Source organism: Sander vitreus, chromosome 8, assembly GCF_031162955.1.
Source record: "Sander vitreus isolate 19-12246 chromosome 8, sanVit1, whole genome shotgun sequence".
Taxonomy (NCBI): domain Eukaryota; kingdom Metazoa; phylum Chordata; class Actinopteri; order Perciformes; family Percidae; genus Sander; species Sander vitreus.
The window spans coordinates 793,522-805,781 of NC_135862.1; the positions used below are offsets into that span (position 1 = coordinate 793,522).

Sequence of the window (12,260 nt, forward strand, 5' to 3'; positions counted from 1 at the left end):
AGTCAGAGGGTAAAGATACTGCTTACTGTACATACAGCACTACATACTGTACTACTTACTGTATAATACTTACTTTACTACTTATATAATACTACATACTGTACTCCAAGGGCGTAACTTTGGGTTCAACATGGGGGTGTTGAGAGGTCCCGGGACATGTCTGCATGGATTGAAAAAGAGACCTCAAGAGGAGACAAATGTGGGAAGATTCACCAAAAACAGCTACAGAAAGGAGGGAAAAAGCTGCAAAAACTTTGAAATACAACAAAAACTTTGGATAAAGCCCAGTTTTTTTCAACATGTTTGTTGCTTTATTTAAATCCATGCAGAAGTGTTCTGGACAGGCGTCTCTGGGAGACAGATTATAACCTTATTCTTCAAACACTACAACCTAACAACCTCTACTTCTGTGAAGTGTCCTTGCGTTTCTTGAAAGGCGCTATATAAATACAAGTTATTATTAGACCAACAGGATCAAATCTGGGTGGGAAAGTGAAAGAGCAGCGCTTGTCCTTCCCTCATTACCACCACTGAGGAGCCCTTGAGTGGCAGCAGATCAGACTGTGGTGGTACTGGGCAGCTTCCAGTATGAATGTGATCAGATCAGACTGTGGTAGTACTGGGCAGCTTCCAGTATGAATGTGATCAGATCAGACTGTGGTAGTACTGGGCAGCTTCCAGTATGAATGTGATCAGACTGTGGTAGTACTGGGCAGCTTCCAGTATGAATGTGATCACATCAGACTGTGGTAGTACTGGGCAGCTTCCAGTATGAATGTGATCAGATCAGACTGTGGTAGTACTGGGCAGCTTCCAGTATGAATGTGATCAGATCAGACTGTGGTAGTACTGGGCAGCTTCCAGTATGAATGTGATCAGATCAGACTGTGGTAGTACTGGGCAGCTTCCAGTATGAATGTGATCAGGGCGTTCCTGCAAATGAGAGGCTGCCTCTCAGTGAACCTCCTCTGAATAAATAAAGGTTAAATATTATTATTATTATTATTATTATTATTATTATTATTATTATTATTATTATTATTATTGTGTTTTAACCAACACATGAGGAGTCCCTGAGATAAATGAGATAATTAAATCCCCCTTTCTTTCTACACGTTGTTAATCTGAGAGCGTGAAATCTCCCGATGCCTTGATAACAAACAGTCTCTCCTCCACCCTGAAACACACACACACACACACACACACAGACACACACACACAGAGACACAGACACACACAGATACACACACACACACACAGACACACACAGATACACACAGACACACACACATACACACAGATACACAGACACACACAGACACACACACAGAGACACACAGAGACACACACACACAGACAGACACACACACACACACAGACACACACACACACACACACACACAGAGACACACACACAGACACACACACAGAGACACACACACAGACACACACAGACACACACACACAGACACACACAGACACACACACTGTACACGAAACTTCCACGCTGAGGGCCGCAGGAGGAAAACATCCCAAATAACAGGAATATTAATGTTTGTGTGTATTAGCATATAATCTGTTGTATATAGGAGACGTTCCTGTGGCCCCGACCAAGGCTCAGCACAGCGTTACGCTGCTCCTCTCCGCCAGCATTAGTCTGATTTTTATCGTGTCCCCGCCGCCGGTTAACCGCCACATAGAGTCTGCGTCTGATTGGCCGAGACAGTTTGGAGAACAACTAGATATAAAAGAGTGTGTGTGTGTGTGTGTGTGTGTGTGTGTGTGTGTGTGTGTGTGTGTGTGTGTGTGTGTGTGTGTGTGTGTCTCTGTCTGTGTGTGTGTGTGTCTGTGTGTGTGTGTGTGTGTGTGTGTGTGTGTGTGTGTGTGTGTGTCTGTGTGTCTGTGTGTGTGTGTGTGTGTGTGTGTGTGTGTGTGTGTGTGCTGTGTGTGTGTGTGTGTGTGTGTGTCTGTGTGTGTGTGTGTGTGTGTGTGTGTGTGTGTGTGTCTGTGTGTCTGTGTGTGTGTGTGTGTGTGTGTGTGTGTGTGTGTGTGTGTGTGTGTGTGTGTGTGTCTCTGTCTGTGTGTGTGTGTGTGTGTGTGTGTGTGTGTGTGTGTGTGTCTGTGTGTGTGTGTGTGTGTGTGTGTGTGTGTGTGTGTGTCTCTGTCTGTGTGTGTGTGTGTGTGTGTGTGTGTGTCTCTGTCTGTGTGTTTGTGTCTGTGTGTGTGTGTGTGTGTGTGTGTGTGTGTGTGTGTGTGTGTGTGTGTGTGTGTGTGTGTGTGTGTGTGTGTGTGTGTGTGAAACAGTTTGCCGTCACAGCCAACTAATGAAATGTTTGATTTGTTTGTATTCTCTCTCGACACGCTTTAGAAACTGTCACATCCGGCTGAAAACACCAGCTTCTGGCTAACTAACTGTCACTGTCGAGCTAGCCGCGGCTAACGAAAGTGACAGCGAGAAGCGCCGGCATGCTAAGAACTCAAGAAGCTAACAATGGCCGACACATAGAAGCCTTCACATCAGATGCAGTTCTTCTCCGGCGGCAGCGGGGAGAAATAAGCAGAAAGAAGCAGCGGTGTAGTCTACGTGATACGCAGGTATACGCAGTATACCCACTAAGAAAGCTCCAGGATTTCCATACACCCGTTTATAAATGCCCAATGACACGAAACAACATTATATACATTATATTTTGGATTTTGAATTGTCATCTGTGTTGTTCTTCTTCACATAGGCTAAATAAAGGGATTTCACCGTAAACTGGTGCATAAAAGTGAATCAAAATGCAGAAAATGAAGTCGTGGACACTCAAAACTTCCCTGGGGGAAGACACCCAGACCCCCCACTATGATATGTCCCACCCCCCTCTCAAAGGCAGATTCTGGCCCATATATATATAGGCTAGGGTGACCAGACGTCCCCGGTTTCGGAGACCTGTCCCCGGCTGGAGCTGTCCCCGGAAATGTCCCCGGTTTTCACTGTGACTGACAGACCCGAAATTAGTAGGATCTTCCTCTTTAACAGAAATATCGACCTCCTTAGAAATCCATCCCATAATGTTGTCAGACACAGATTGACACTTAATCTGAGTCTGTCAGCGGCAAAAGGAGCACTTTTATGAACGTAAATACAAGCTGGACAATCGTCCTATTAGCTCACATTGTAGCTTGTTTCAGCGTTGCCGACTGCAGAGATCTCGTTGAATACTGGACCAATGTCAAAGGAAAATATTTCCTCAATAGTTTTAACTGTATCTGATACTCAATGAGCTGCTGCAGAAACAAGCCCAGCCTGAAGCAATAAAGCAGAAGCTGTCAGATAAATGTAGTCAGTAAACATGACAACATTTCCCTCTGAGGTGTAGTGGACTACAAGTATGAAGTAGCAGCAGGATCAGACCTTTAGGGGGCTCAGCCCCTAATGAGAATGGGACACGGATACAGCGCATGCTATAGGGTTAATCTGCACCATGAAATGACCACCTTCTTCACAACCGTCTCCTGCTCTCCCTCTGACAGAGACTCAGCCAACGGGACAACATTATAATGTATTTATGTCAGCACAGACATTTTTGTTGATTCCTTAGCCAGTGTATCCCACCACAATGGTTATTATATTGCCAGATTCCAGACAATCCCACTATATATATATATATATATATATATATCCCACTTACAAATATGAATATATATATATATATATTCTACTGGTATGCTTCCTAGTGACATTAATGCAAAAATATGAATAAAAAAACTATTCCACTTGTGTGTGTATGGTTATAATTCTGAAGTGTAAAATAGTTCAGGCTACAGCACAAATATTCCCATCCATAGATATATGAATAATCACGTCTAACCTCTGAATCTCTCTTCAAAGTGAACCAGATTGATGCATTTAAACGTTAAAATAGACTAAATGTTAAAATAGACAAAATGCATGCCCATGGACCCCCCCTAGGGGTATATATATATATAAATATATATATATATATATATATATATATATATATATATATATATATATATATATATATATATATATATATATATAGTACAGTATACCCACTACAATACATTAGACCACACCACAGGAAAGAGCAGGCGCTCATTGTGATGCCGGGTTATTGGCGGTGGCGAGCGGAGCTTTTGTTGCCGCTAAAAGAAGCTGTGAGTGACTTGCCGTCTAATGATGGATAGCAGCGGCCGGGTGAGATTTATGACATATATATATATATACATATATTATATTATGACATATTTATGTGTCTGCTGTCACTCGGGCCGGCAGAGGCTGAGTTATGCCGCTGGAATTGTCAATCATGGCGGAGACTGAGCGGTGGTTTCATAACGGAGGCGCTCAGAGCCACTACATCTTAAATATACATAGGCCTGTTTATACAGATATCCACTCCTCATATGAGAATATAATTCATATTCACAGACAGAGGTGATCTCCTCGGGGCAAGAGATATTAATATTAATATATATTTGATTGTGTAGAGGCAGCAGTCACTCTGCTCCAGGTTGTATGACTCTGTGAGTCGGTTAAATAAAGACTTCTGTTCATATTTACACTCAGTTCTGAAGCTCTGATCTGAGAGCAGCTGACTGAATGGACATTAGGTTCCCATGTTAGTGTTTAAGTGACTAGAATGTGAACAAAAATGTTTGAAAGCATTCACTAATAGTTCAGTTTTTACCGCTGACAGATTCAGATTATTATTCTACGTGTCTGACAACATTATGGGATGGATCCCTACAGAGAGAGACCTTTCAGTTAAAGAGGAAGATCCTTTTAGTTTAACATGAAACAGCCTCAAAATCACCATCACCAAACCCACCAGACTCCATGTAAATAATCAGGACTTTTAGCATGGTAAAACACACTTCATCCAAAGTGGACAGAAACTAAATAAAACTACCAAAAGCCGTCTTGGTTCATCTTTCCACTGTTCCAACAATCACCACTCTGGTTTGGTTGAAATAAACCCTTAATTCACCCATTTACATGTGGAGATATGCTGGCTCTATACACGCTAAAAGTCCTGATTATTTACATGGAGTCTGGTGGAGATATGCTGGCTCTATACACGCTAAAAGTCCTGATTATTTACATGGAGAGAGAGAGACAGAGAGAGACAGAGCGAGAGAGAGACAGAGAGGGAGAGAGAGAGACAGAGAGAGAGACAGAGAGAGAGAGAGAGAGAGAGACAGAGAGACAGAGAGACAGAGAGAGAGACAGAGAGACAGAGAGAGAGAGAGACAGAGAGACAGAGAGAGAATATCTGTCTTTGGGCCTGATTAGAAGGAGCTCAGTCAAGTGGAAAACTCATTAAACAATGTTTAAGCCTCTTAATCAAATCAATAGCCAAAGTAACTCCAGACTGATGGCTCTTATCAAAGCTGCAGCAAAGCTGGCGTCTTCTCCTTTTTAATTAGGAGGAGAGAAACCGGCCGGGGGTTTAAGAGCCAAATAAACAAGAAATGAAGATGTTTGTCTCTCCGGTTAAAGACTTTGAGAGGAGGAATAAACTAAGCAAATGACGTCCCAATAAATACATAATAACTGGTGTGAAAGTCAAACTGCAGAAGAGAGAAAATGTAACTTTCTGCTTCTGAAAAAACTGAATAATTAATAGTCAATTAATCGTAATGACACAACAACAGATTTGGGGACAGTTTTGTCCGACTGCCGGCGTCCGCCCAAACGCCATTCCCAAACGCCACGGCTTTTAGGAATGGCGTTTGGGAATTGGTGTTGATTGACTGGGGAACTGGTGCAGAAAATTAACTCACTGAATGGGCAGATGTTGTTCTGAACACACACACACACACACACACACACACACACACACACACACACGCGCACACACACACACACACAGACAGACAGACAGACAGACAGACAGACACACACAGAGACAGACAGACAGACACACACACACACAGAGATAGACAGACACACACACACACACACAGAGATAGACACACACACACACACACACACACACACAGATAGACAGACACACACACACACACAGATAGACAGACACAGACACACACACACACACACACACACACACACACACACACACACACACACACACACACAGAAACACACACACACACAGACACGCACACAGACACACACACAGACACACACACGCACACAAACACGCACACACACAGACACACACGCACAGATAGACACGCACACACAGACAGACAGACAGACACACACACAGCCACACACAGACAGACACACACACACACACAGACACACAGACACACACACATACACAGACACACACACACACTCAGACACACACAGACACAAACACACACTCAGACACACACACACACACACACAGACACAAACAACCACACACACGCTGACAGCGTTTAGCGGCAGCTGGCTCAGCGTGGCGGCCGGGCTGTGTGCTGTAATTAATTGCGGGGAGATTACCCGGTCCTCCAACCATGTAGTGTGTCATCAGAAGCCATTCCAGATTGATACGAGACGCTTCTCTGCGGTGTCAACAGCAATCTGGAGGACGGCTAAAGAGGAGAGGTGCTGCAGAGCAATTACTGTCCACATCTACACACAGGCTGACCCTGTGTTTCTGACTGCTGCAGGAGACACAGGCTGACCGTGTGTTTCTGACTGCTGCAGGAGACACAGGCTGACCGTGTGTTTCTGACTGCTGCAGGAGACACAGGCTGACCGTGTGTTTCTGACTGCTGCAGGAGACACAGGCTGACCCTGTGTTTCTGACTGCTGCAGGAGACACAGGCTGACCGTGTGTTTCTGACTGCTGCAGGAGACACAGGCTGACCCGTGTGTTTCTGACTGCTGCAGGAGACAGGCTGACCGTGTGTTTCTGACTGCTGCAGGAGACACTGGCTGAACACAAATGTGACGTCATGAGAGCACCGTAACTGTTGATAATCGCGCGTGGTGGTCGTGACACTAGCTGCAGTTGGCATCTGGTTGTCGGCGAACTCGTTTAGTCTTCCCATTTCTGCTTTGTTGCGCGCCGCTATAAATCATAGCGCGCCAGCGAGATCTACATTACACACACACACACACACACACACACACAGGGAGAGCCAATGAGGTTTAACCATGTATCAGCTGATTTAAATGTCTCACGTTACTGTGTTGTGGCAACAGTTAACTTCATGTAATATTGGATGAGGAGTTTTCTTTAGCGGGGAGCAAATGTTCCTCCAGAACCAGTTCCTTCCTGATTTAGCAGAGGCACCGTCGCTGCGTCCGGAGCTTAGCGCCGCCGAAGACCGTTGTGATTGGTTAAAAGAAATGCAAACAACCCAGAGAGTTTCTTTGTCTTGTCCCAGAACAGATTGTTTTTCTTTCTGTCAATCAATCACCTTTTGGTGGGATTGCCGTTGTATTGTTAAGACAACTTCTGTCTCAGTATCTCTGTCTTCTGACTGAATGTGACAAAGGCCCTGTCACTTTTGGATGGCACATGGTAAACCTACTCAGGTCACCAAGAACCCAGACAATTCATTTGCAGTCACACTTTTATACATAACATTCAGTAAAACTGTTACCAAGAATACCACATTACATTTTTTTAGTTTAGTCAGTTCAGTTTATTCATTTCAGTCATTTCTAGTTTTCAACACACTGTTACTTAACCATTACTTGGAACGCTTTCTCCTCTCCAGTCCCCGGGTCAGAACCAGAGCTGAGGCAAAGGGCTGCTTCATATAGAGCAGCCTACAGCAGTCACACTCAGGTGTGCTGATGGTGGGAGATACCATGTATCTGGGTCATAGGGGAGGGTAGATGTTCTAGTTGAAAATGTGTGTAAGTTTCGGTGTTTTCTAAAGTAAGATGAGTGGAAAATGAATTTTTTATTTGTTTATTGTAGAAAGTAGCAGTGAAATTCTAAATGTGTAAATGGTAACATAAGAAAAGAGATAACTGAAACCATTAAGAGTTGGTTGGTCTAGTAGGAGGGGCTTAACATATATAAGCCTCTGGCCACCTAAGCATGGGGGGTCAGTCTGAGGGTGACTACAATCAAGACAGGTGATGTGAATGTTTCTAGTGAAAACTTTGTGTAAAAAGATTGTTTTTTTTGTTTATGTATTTTTATTGCTGTGGACGTCCTGCGCTGTTTCACCACTTTTTTTTGTAAATAAAAGCACCTTCATGTTTTGCAACTTAAGCCATCATGTTAGCGACCTGTTTATCCAGATTCCCAACGCTCTCTGTGACACTGAAAGTTCCTCCTATTAGCACAGAGCTCTGTGACAGGTTTAAGCTGTTTAAGCACAGAGCTCTGTGACAGGTTTACCCTGTTTAAGCACAGAGCTCTGTGACAGGTTTAAGCTGTTTAAGCACAGATCTTTGTGACAGGTTTAAGCTGTTTAAGCACAGAGCTCTGTGACAGGTTTACACTGTTTAAGTACAGAGCTCTGTGACAGGTTTACCCTGTTTAAGCACAGAGCTCTGTGACAGGTTTAAGCTGTTTAAGCACAGAGCTCTGTGACAGGTTTACGCTGTTTAAGCACAGAGCTCTGTGACAGGTTTACGCTGTTTAAGCACAGAGCTCTGTGACAGGTTGGATGTGACAGAAACGTGTTGACAGTAAATAAAAAAACACTTGTCTCTGCCCTCTATTCAACATTTTTTATTTATTTTTTTTCCATATTTTTATTGCTTTTCTCTACCTTTTGTGTTGCTTTCTTCAACGTTTTGTTCGCCGTTTTTGACGCTTTGTAAATGTCGGCGAGCGACTCTGGACTGGATCCGTTACCTTCCTCCTAAAGCTGCTGATGCATTTTCAAAAATACTTTTTTGTTGTTGCTGTTTTTTGAAGTTTCTGTCGCATTTTCTGTCCTTTTTGCCACGTTTTTGGCGTTTTTTTCTGACAGTTTTTTCCAACGTTTTTTTGTTAGTTTAAAAAAACTAAATGTGTGGCTTTTTTCTAAGTTTTCTCATTTTTTTCAACGTTTTTTCTGAAGTTTTTGTTGCATTTTCCGACGTTTTTGGCGGCTTTTTTCCATCCTTTTTGCGGCCCAGACTCAGTCCTGTGAGCTCTGCGGAGAGTGGAAGCAAATACGAGACCTGTGAGTTTCTAAGAAGTGTTTTCTAGCCGCTGTGACAGGTTGGACGAGGACAGAAATGTGTCGACGGTAAATAAACTCGTCTCTCGTCTCTCCTCGCTGCAGAATCAAACGCTGACCTTTGGAAACCTTTTCCTCAGAGAAGACAATTCAGCGGGGAGCGTTTTAAACATTTCAGACTTGAATCACCTCCAGTTTGAAGTTAGTTTCCCGTTAATTGACACCCGCGTCTGGTTTGTGATCCCCAGGAGGCCGCCTTTAAACGCAGCATCTGTTTGACGAGTTTGACTGCTCGCTTAAAAGAAGATTACCGTTCAGAAGCGAGAAAGCAAAACACAGTAACCCGCTGACTTCATCTGCAAACTTAAAAAGCCAAATAGTTCTCCGAGGTAAGTTCTGCAGATGACAAAAATGTGTGGCGTGTTTTTGGGGAAGAATGAAAACGTGCTCTCTTAGCGTGATCTCCCGTGATTCATCTCGGATGATCCAAGGATGCTTCTCGACTGCCACAACCCATTTCTGTCACGCAGCTCCGTCTGACACGCTACCACACATTCATTCTCCCCCCCACACACACACACACACTCACAGAGACACACACACATACACACACACACACTCACAGAGACACATACATACACACACACACACACACACACACACACACACACACACACACACACACACACACACACACACACACACACACACACACACACACACACACACACACATACACACATACACAGACACACACACACACACACACACACACACACACACACACACACACACACACACACACACACACACACACACACACACACACACACAGAGAGAGAGAGAGACACACACACACACACACACACACACACACACACACACACACACACACACACACTCACACACACTCACACACACACACACACACACACACACACACACACACACACACACACACACACACACACACACACACACACACACACACACACACACACACACACATACACACACTCACAGAATGACTCCCTGACACCACCAGGACTTTCAGTTTCTCAGACGTGTTTACCAGCTGCCACCTAGTGTCCCAGCTGACCAAATCATTAAACCACCTCAACTTTATTTATACATACATACATACATATATATATATATATATATATATATATATATATATATATATATATATATATATATATATATATATATATATATACCATTTTCCAAACACAGTTGGTGCTTTGCATTGTTCTGTTGTGAATAAATAGAAGATGGGTTAGATCCACACACTGTTTATCATCTTCAACTCGCCCCGACAGCTCTGATTCTTCTCTGAATAAAAGCAGACAGAACATGTTGGAGAAGAAATCTGCCGACATTACAACACACACACACACACACACACACACACACACACACACACACACACACACACACACACTCGCCTCCACGCTCGTCTGATCTCTGGACAGTTGGTGCACGCCGGCGGAGGCACGGCCTGCTGAACACAAGGTCGAAAGGCATCACACACACACACACACACACACACACACACACACACACACGCAGGGGGAGGGGTCAAAGGTTGAAGCTGAAAGAAGCAGCAGTGATGGAGACTGTCACGGCCCACTGATCGCTGTGACATGCAGAGTAAACCTCACTCATCTCAGGCTCCTAAATTAGATCCATTGCCAATTCATGAAAGGCAGAGACGTGTGACAGCGTGCCTGTCAGATTCCCCAGCACGTATGCACACCAGTGAGGCGGCTCGCTCATAAATAGGCCTACATGTAAAGTCAGGGTCAGACAGAAGCCCTCCCATTGGCTCAATATCCCTCCAGAGAGATTGTCATGGGTAAAAGATAATGGAAAGCATCTGAAATAGAGCTGATGGATATACACAAGAGACACATGAGCGAAGAAATATCAGAAACAAGTGAAAGGATGATAGAGTTACACATTCAATCACAGATAAAGTGACTTTCTTTATGTTTTACATTTAAGTCAAAGTGTCATAAATAATCTTACATGTGTGGAGTGAAAGATGAAATATATCAAGCTACTAAAAGCACCTACAGTGGCAAGAAGATTTCAGTTCAGATTGAAAGACTACATTTCCCACAAGTCTCTTCATTAGGCGCGTGCGTAGTAGCATCATAACGACATGAACTGTTGTTTTCTGTAGCAACCGTTACCTTGGACTGAATAAAGTCGTTTTAAAAGGTAAGAAATGTGTAAAAAGTCGGCCTAGACAGCTTTTAAAATGTTTTATAAAATACGAAGACACATATACCACTACTGTTGTATTAGAAGAGTGAGCTAGTTGGCGCGTTAGCTCTTTTTAGAGAGCTAGCGAACGAAGCTAGCTAATGCAACATAGCTTGCTAACGTTAACGTAAACTCACGCTTGCTTTATTTAAAACAGTTTCTAACGTTACAACAGCCACAAACCTCAGTATTTTAACAGTACACAGATATATCTGACTGATGCTGTGTACATTTACGGAGACCCAGATATGTGCACTATTTTATATATCTTAAGATATCTTTTGTAAATCAGTGGATGTGACGCCAGACTGCGTTTAGATTGTAACAGATTTTCTCTCTCACTGGCCAAAGTAAAGTTATTCATTCCTTCAGACATTTGGCTCAAAACACTAAATAATCATGAAATGTCTAGCATAAGTTCGGCAAACATCAAACACAAAAAGCAGCGCGTTTATTTGTGAAATGTCATTTTTTTAGAACCACCTCGCCTCGCAGATCTATGGGATTACTCCCGTTGTTCAAGCAACGCGATGGCGGTGGCAGCAGGGATTTTTTCGCATTAACATTTTAGATAACAGTAAAATAAAATGCTCTTGGTGTGTCACTTGTGTGCCGAATACACTAGAAGACACAAGCTGTCAGTAAGAAGTTGTACGCCTTGTTCTGCCGTGTGGTTTTATTTCTCCACGGGACATTAGTTTTAATCTTAAAGATTTTCAAATGAAGTTTGGCGGAACTACAAAACGGTATATTCATTTAGAACTATAAGCCGACCCAGGGTCTAGCTTAAGGTAAATATAAATGGTGTTTACATGTTGTTTATTATATGACTGGCCATTGTTTTGTGACTCACTTTGTAACGTGCTCTATAAATAAATATTATTATAATG

General features: G+C 43.2%; 1 protein-coding gene across 1 annotated transcript in view; it reads left to right on the forward strand.

The window, feature by feature from the left end:
• The first annotated feature begins 11,245 nt into the window (after positions 1-11,245).
• rpgrip1l (RPGRIP1 like) overlaps positions 11,246-12,260 on the forward strand; it is a 28,813-nt gene continuing 27,798 nt past the window's right edge. Inside the window, 1 exon segment of the mRNA XM_078256295.1 lies at positions 11,246-11,325. The gene's annotated coding sequence lies outside the window, so the exon portion shown is untranslated.